This window comes from Triticum dicoccoides, chromosome 2B, assembly GCF_002162155.2.
Source record: "Triticum dicoccoides isolate Atlit2015 ecotype Zavitan chromosome 2B, WEW_v2.0, whole genome shotgun sequence".
Taxonomy (NCBI): Eukaryota; Viridiplantae; Streptophyta; class Magnoliopsida; order Poales; family Poaceae; genus Triticum; species Triticum dicoccoides.
The window spans coordinates 807,812,440-807,821,103 of NC_041383.1; positions in this window are offsets into that span (position 1 = coordinate 807,812,440).

An 8,664-nucleotide genomic window follows, 5' to 3' on the forward strand; every position below is an offset into this window, starting at 1 on the left:
AAAGGATAAAGAAATGCCTTGTGAATAGTTAGAATGAAGCATCAGAAATTGTCCTTTTTACACACGCCACAAAAAACGTCGTTTTTCACCGAAACCTTGTGAACGCACATAAAATGTCCGGATATACACACGGGATTTTTGTTCCGAATTTTTCAACTTTTCAACATGTGTATTTCGACAATGGGTGCATATGCACCTAGGAGCCAAAGGCAATTACGGTGTGTGTGTCTATATATATATATATATATATATATATATATATATATATCCAAAAATTATGCTAGTTGTTGAGGAGATCTGAAATAATACCCTACAAAAATTGGTATAAGAAAATAAAATGATTTAGTATTTTTTATTAAATCAAACAAATGTCAGAAAAATAGAAAAGGAAACAAATGGAAAAATGCATTACCTGAGCTCACCTGCGGCCTGGTACTATGCAGCCCAGCCGGCCCACTGGCACAGTGCCAGTCACCCTTGTCCTCGCGCCAGTCGGCCGGGCGTGTGGTTGATGCGCGCGCCTCGCCGTGCCGCCATGCCACCTGCCTGCCTGGCCTTCCCCTCGTCGCCTGGAAGCCCCGCGCGACGCCACGCGCCGCCCCGTACCTCTCTCACTCTCTTTCGTTCTCCCTCCTCCCCCGGTTCTCTCTCTCTCACCCGTCCGAGCGCCACCGTCGTCGTCGCTCGCTGTTGCCGCGCCCACCGCCACGGCCTCGCCTCTCCGACAAGCTCAGGAGCTCCGCCACGTCGCCGACTACCTCTCCGTCAAGTGACGCGCCCCGGGAGGCCCTGGAGCGCCTCCATCGCCGTCGTCTTCATCTCCGGCCGCTGTGGATCCCCATTGTCGCCCTGTCGACTCCAGTGCATCCCCGAGCGCGCCTTCAAGCCCGTCGAGTCTGCTGTGAGCTCCTGCTTCATTTCCCCCTCCCCGTTTCGCCACCCGCGCGCCATAGCTCCGTCTGCCACCTCGGCCATAGCACCTCACCGTTGTTCATGTCGCCGATGTCGTCCTGGCCACCGTAGCTCGCAACCGCGCACGTCAACGCGCTACGCAGCTCCCCAGCAAGCTAACGCCGCCAACCGCAGCCCCTGCCGTGCATCGCAACGCTATGTGTGCACTTGGCTGAACTCCGGCCACCGCCTCGAGCTCGTTTCCGGCGAGCTCCGGCACCCCCGTGTCCTCCCGCTTGCTCCAACCGACGCGGACGAGGCTCAGCTCCTCGCCCGTGGTCTCCGCTGCGCGTTTAGGCGCCGGAGGGCGAATCCCGTGCTCCTCCGCCGCGTTTGGCCTCGCCGGCGGCTAAACGCCGGTGGGATTGACCGTTTTGACCGCGCCGGCCCGTTAGGTGGGCTCCGTGAGTCAGGTGATTAGCTTAGGGCTAATCACCGTTTAGCTAATCCCCCCTGACACTGACCTGTGGGCCCTGCCCTGCTAATTTGTAGTTAGGTTAGTATTAGTGTTAATTAACTCTGTTAGTTAACTAAGAGACTACCGCATGGACCCCACACGTTAGGTGGACCCCACACGTCAGGTTTGACCTGGTCAGCTCCGTTGACTACTAACGCAGGCATGACGCAGTTATTCTTTTTCTGGTTTAAAATAAATCAGGAAATTCCCAGAAAATGCTATAAACTTCAAAAAATTATAGAAATTCAACCGTAGCTCAGATTGAAATAATTTATATATGAAAAATTATCAGAAAAAATCCAATCTATCCATCTGAACCAGTTTCATGCATGACAAACCAACTTATACCTACTGTATAAGTGAAAACATATAGATGGCAATTAAAAGAGCTTATTTTGGAGTTACATTTGAACCTTTTTTTTCAGATGGACTTCATCCAAATAATTGCTAGCCGCATTAGCTCTAACAACATCACATCTTCACGCCATGTTCATGCATCATATTGTTGCATATGCTTGTGTATTGATTGTCGACACCGTTCCTTCTCGATAGGTCCTGCTCCGGAAAGTGCTCGAGAGTACCTGTCTGTGAAGCAGTGCCTCCCCTGTTGATCTACCAGGCAAGAAAACCCCTTGTTCATTCTGATACAATCCTACTCTCTCGCTCCTACTCTCTGTTACTGCATTAGGACAACAATGATTCAATTGCTACTTTGTGATGCGGTAATTGAACCCATTCCTTTGCATGACCTATCGTTGCCACAGTAAATAGTTGAAAACCCACTAGCATGTGTAGGAGTTGATTGAAGCTATTGTTGTGTTCCTACCATGCCATGCCTACTATTGCTTACAGTGTGTCAGGTCTGATTCATTGGGAATGAATTGGAGTGCAGTGCTACGTTCTGATGCTGAGAGTGAAGTGTGTGAACACGATTTGGTAAAGGTAGCGATGAAAGGCCATGTAGGAGTACATGGTGGGTTGTCTCACTGGAACCGTCCTTAAGCACTGAGTTCTGTGTATGTTTTCCAACGACAAGTTACTACCACACATTGGGCTCCGGGCGCTCCAAGCCCTCTCAACTTATTAACCAACTTGATCTTTGTCCAGGAGTCACAACTAGTTTCTGGTGCTTGTAGGCAGTGTTATTCTTCTACCAAGTGGCACCCGGCAGGGTGGGCTAGGGTCAAACTAGGCACACGTGGCACGGTGTACTAAGTGGCACCCGGTTGGTGGGCTTGGGAACCCTGCTCACATCGTTTGGGGCCGTGATGGAAACCTCGGCCGAACTCCCTTGAGGATAGAACCCAAATAGGCGATAAACCTGGACAAAGTCTTGTGTGGTTAGTCAGGTCGTGGCCGACACCCTCGCCAGGCTTCCGCTTGAAGGTTGCCGAGATACATGACATGTACATAGCGGTAAGTGGCGAGAGCGTGTGTGAAGAAGTAGACCCCTGCAGGGTTAATATGATCTATTCGAATAGCCGGGTCCGTGGTTATGGACTTCTTGAATGCCTACGCGGTACATAGACAACATAAAGTGGATACTCTAAAATGCTCAAGACAAGTGTGAGTGCTATGGATGGCCTTCTCGTAGGGAGACGGGGATGAATACATAGTAGTGTATTGTGTGGTGATTAGTGGACTCGTGTGCGCCATCTCACCTCAAAGAAGTTCTCATAGTCGTAGAACAGGATAGCCACTGAGTCAAAGTTGGCTTGCTGCAACTAAACCCCACATTACCTTCTTGGTACAAATGCATGTATGATAGGATCTGATGTAAATCTTGCTGAGTACCTTTTTACTCATGTTGCTTTATTTATGTTTTTGCAGCGGAGACTTCGGTCTTGCTAGTTTCTGTGGGCTTCGACAAGTACCTTGTACCCCAGCTACGATCTTGACCGGACGTTGTAGATAGTCAGGCTCTCTAGCCTTTTCCTTTTGTAGATGTATGTACTCAGACATATAATGCTTCCGCTTGTTGCTTGTATGCTCTGAATGTTGGGTCATGTGACCCCTGGTTGTAATAAATGTTATGATGACTCTTCTAAGTCTTATCTATATGAGTTGTTGAGTTATGTTGTGATGCCATGTTGTACAACACATACTTGCATGTTATGCGTACGTGTAATGTGTATTGCTATGTGTGGGATCCGACAACCTAGTTGTTTATTCTTGGTAGCCTCTCTTATGGGAAAATGTCTCTTAGTGCTTCCACTGAACCTTGGTAGCTTGCTACTGCTCCGGAACACTTAGACTGGCCGGCATGTGTCCTTTTTCGTTCCTGTGTCTGTCCCTACGGGGAAATGTCACGCGGTGTCTACCGAAGTCCTGTTAGCCCAGCTGCTACAGCCCGGATTCACTCGCTGATGACTGACACGTTCGTTGTTGGGTCATGTATATAGGGCTGGACCAAAAGCTCGTAGCTCGCGAGCTTAATGAGCGCTCGATAGTTCAGCTCGTTAAGCTCGGAGCTCGCTTCCTAATGAACAGAGCCAATCATAGATTTCAGCTCGTTAAGTTTAACGATCTTAACGAACGGGCTAACGGGTTTCACGAGTAGCTTGTTAAGCTCGTTGGTAGCAACATAACACATATTTTCATCTTACGTGGCAAACTTTTTGTAGTAACTCAGCCCATCAATTCAATCTAATCGACATATGAGGCAACAAACTAGTGCATTTCTATTTGTAGTCACCACATTTCATTCCTGTATATCGAAACACATTATAATCTGTTAACGAGCGCTCGTGAGCGCTCACGAGCTTAACGAGCTTCAAACGAGCCGAGCCGAGCAGGGTTTTCTGCTCGTTAATCTTAACGAGCTTAACGAGCCGAGCCTTAACGAGCACCAGCTTAACGAGTACGAGCTTAACGAGTCGAGCTGCTCGTTAGTCCACCCCTATGATGTATACCTGTTCCTATAAGTTAGTGCCACTTTGGGTTTACGACTAGTCATGTCGGCCCGGATTCTCTGTCATATGGATGCTAGCGACACAGTCATATACGTGAGCCGAAAGGCGCAAACAGTCCCGGGCCAGGTAAGGTGGCACCCGTGGGAATACCGTACGTGAGGCCGCAAAGTGATATGATGTGTTACTTGCTAGATCGGTGTGACTTAGGATCGGGGTCCTGACACTACTGTACTACTTCGGGCCATACATTAGTAGAAGCGACTGCTTCGCTCCATTTCTTGGCACAGATACAGGCTTAGCTTATCTACAATAGTGGTCGAATATCCAATTCTGATCCGGGGCTCGTCTGCATCCGGTCAAAAAAAACTATAAAAAAATAAAAAAAAAATCTAACTTTTTTGTGCAAGGTAGATAATTTGGCGCGTGAGGTGCGCTCCAAATTTCAGAGCATTTGAACATTTGATTAGCTCTCAGCAAAAAACACAAATTGGGTCAGAACAGTATATGAACAATATACTTTTTAACAGACCCTAAATTTATCTTTTTTGTTGAGAGCTACTCAGATCTCCAAATGATTTAAATTATCTACCATGCCAAAAAAGTTAGAATTTTTTATTTTTTTAATATTTGTTTTGATTTTTTTATTCAACGCGGGTGCAGATGAGCCCGGCCCGTGAGCCAAAACGCCTCTCTCTGTGATCTTAGCTTACTTGGTTTGAAGGTTCTTCAAGGACTGGTTCAAGACTGATTATTTTATTCTGTCTTCAGAAACAAGCCATGTGCCAATGTTAGGACCCTTGCTGTGGAAGCAACGCGTACAATTGCGTCAGGTTGTTTCAAAGAGGAATTCACACGCGCGCCACTATTATACCTTGGGAAAATGAATCCTTTCACCTGGCCGATAATAGTGCGGATGTCGACCCCCTCCACCACCGTTCGATCTGCATTTAATCAGATGGCCGTCAACAACCACACCATGGGCTAACTTCCTGCGACATGTTCCATGTTGCAATTCTACGGAACTCAATAGAGAGTTTGTTGCAGACATGTAAACAAAGTCAACCCAGCGTCTTCCACGATTCTGGTTGGATTGGGAGGAACATCCGCCACATCGCCCGATTCTACTAGGAGCATCGCCGCCGGCGAGCCGCGTATCCGCTGCCGGCTCAGTTCCCTTCCTCTTCCGCCTCTATTCTCTCCGCGTTCACAACCAACCACAAACGCCAGGCGCCGCCATGGTCGATCTCCTGTTCCGACCGCCGCACGCCAAGGTCACCGGAGATGGGACGTCGCCAGATCTGGCCAGGCGCGGCCACCGACAATGCGGCGTCACTGAATCTGGCCAGGCACGACCACCCACCACACGTTGCCGTCGGGTTGTCTCACCCTACAACGCCCCCACCATCATGGTAGCCACCGTGGCTGGCTCCGGTCGCCAATGCCACGCGCCCTACCTCCCTTGAAGCCTCATTGCTCTGCAACAGGCGGGCTATGCAATTGCAACAAGGCTTTTGTTCAAATCTCGACGACACAACCGTGAGCTGCAGTAAAAAAAATTGATTTTTTTTTGCAACAAGGCTTTTGTTGCAAGATGTTTTCCTGCAACAAGGGTCTTGTTGCAATCATGAGATTGGATTGGATAGCTGGCGAACCGAGCGATCTTTTTGAAGTTCATCCGGAATGTGCAGCACTTTTTAGGGTTAATTCAAGTCCCCGGTTACACAGATGCCATTATTCTGTTGATATTCGATACTATCATATTTAACTGACCGTGTTGGTTCCATCTGGCCAAGGATGTTTGATTGGTCTACGCTAGGGGAAAGTACAGTACTAACTAAAATCCCCTCATGTGGAAGACATTTCGTAAAAAAAAAAAGTATTCCCTCGTGTGGTCTCTTGATGCGTATAGAAAAAAGACACATTGGAAGAGATGCTGAAAAAAACTACAAACAAATGTTGCCCAAACATGTACTGTAAAATTTAGTGCCGAAGATTTTAAACTTGCTTTTGCGGGTTCATGAAAGATTTTAAAGCTTCAAACAAATGTTACCCAAATACACATTTCTTTAAAATTTGATGTCTAATATGTATTTTTTGTTCACCCAAACACAAATAGAGATTCCTGATCTCTACTACGCAACCTTCTTCTGTAGACTCGTGTTGGGCCTCCAAGCGCCAGAGTTTTGTAGGATAGTGACAAATTTATCTCAAGTGGATAACTTAAGGTTTATCAATCCGTGGGAGGCGTAGGATGGAGATGGTCTCTCTTAAACAATCCTGCAACCAAATAACAAAGAGTCTTTTGTGTCCCCAACACACCCAATACAATGATAAATTAAATCTCTTTTTAAAGATGAACATTTTCACGGAGCTAATGGATCGTTGTATTGTTAGTTAGTGTTGGAAGAAAGGACCATCCACTTGCGATTTCTGGGCGATGATTATAACTGAAACAACTAGCCAATAGTACTGCTGGCAAATCACATGCATGCAAAAATTGTGGTAGGCAACCGACTGTGTTACGTGGGTCACCATGTCCAGCTATGAAAAGTTGGAACAACTTGCGAGTAATGGTGGACTTCATCAGTTATTGTTGTATGATGAATAAAGATTTTATCTAGAGCGAGTAGATCATTTTACTGCGAGTTACCACCGAAAGCAAGGGACAATAATTATATCAATTGCCCAACCAATAACACCATTGTCCAATCACATAAATGTGTAAGCTACGATAGCGAAACCGATGACGCTGAGCGCGTCACCAACACACAATGGTGAAACCTTAGCACAACAAAATCTAGCGAATAATGGTCGACAATGACTTGGAATATATGTTGTAAATTCTCATTTTTCATAGATCAAAATAAATCATATTTTTTTTTACATTATTATGATGAAAATTTATCGTAGAGTTAGTGGATCTTTGTATAGTTAGTTACTGCAGGAAGCAAGGCCCATCCACTGTGATTTATGGGTGATAATTATAGATCAAATGGTCAACGAGTAGCATTGCTGGCCAATTACACGCACATAAAAGTTGTGCCAGGCAAATCGATAGTGCTAAGCGTGCCGTTAGTGGACAAGCACGCAACATTAGTGGAATAGGATTCAATGAATAAATCTAAACATTGAATTTACATATATTGTCAAGGACTATCAATTTACTATATGATGAATGGAGATGTTATGTAAAGCAAGTGGATCGTTGTAGTGCGAGTTACCACCAAAAGCAAGGACCGTCCATGGATGGTTTCTAGACAATAATTATAATTCAAATGCCTAACCAATAGCACCGCTGGCACATACACGTGGAAGTTGTGATAGGCAAACCAATAGTGCTGACTTGCGAAAACACACTAGTAGAAAAACGACCAATTGCCCCGGTTCGGAAGGACCTTTAGTCCCGGTTTTGTAACCCGGTAAAGGGTGGGGACTAAAGGTACCCCCCCTTTAGTCCCGGTTCTGCACGAACCGGGGCTAAAGGCCCACCACGGGGCATGAGCCCGCGCGGTGGTCTGGGAGACCTTTAGTACCGGTTGCTAACACCAACCGGTATTAAAGGATTTTTTTTGAATTTTTTGAAAAAAAATGATTTTTTTATTTTCAAATTTCTGAATTATTTGACGATTTAGTCTCTAATCACTCATCATCATTCCAAACCGTCCAACTTTCCGGCCGGTCACCCATCCTCTTACTACTCCAGCCTGAGCACGCTTAACTTCTGAGTTCTATTCTCCCTAGTTTCTAAGTCTGCACTTGTTGTTTACCTGGCAATAGTAAGCTGTCAATCCTATTAACCGTCAGGAGTTTAGCTTGAGCATGAAGTCACATGTTTCACCATTTGATTTTGAAACTATTATTCTAAAAAATAATTATTATTTAGTAACAGTAATATTTCTTGAATAAGTAGTTTGACCATAGTTTGACCACAGTTTGACCAAAAGTCAAAAAAACTAAAATAATTATTTATTAACACTAATATTTCTTGAATAAGAGTTTGACCACAATTTGACCAGATTTAACGAAAATTAAAAGAAACTGAAATTTGAGCATATCTTTTTTCCTTTTAGAATTTGAGGATTCTAAAAATTTCCAAACAGGCCTACGACTGTCAAAATCGGATGCGGATTTTCGTGCTGATTTTTTTGATATATTATACATTTTTCGATATCGTATGCAAAAGATATAGCCGTTTTACTTTTTCATAACACTTTTTTGCAAAACATGTCCCAATTTAAGTTTTTTAATTTTCCTAACTAGTAGATGTAGTAACATAACTACATCTCGAAGGAGTTTAATTTTTGAAGTTTTTATCATTTTCTTTTGTTTTTTACAAAACTGAAA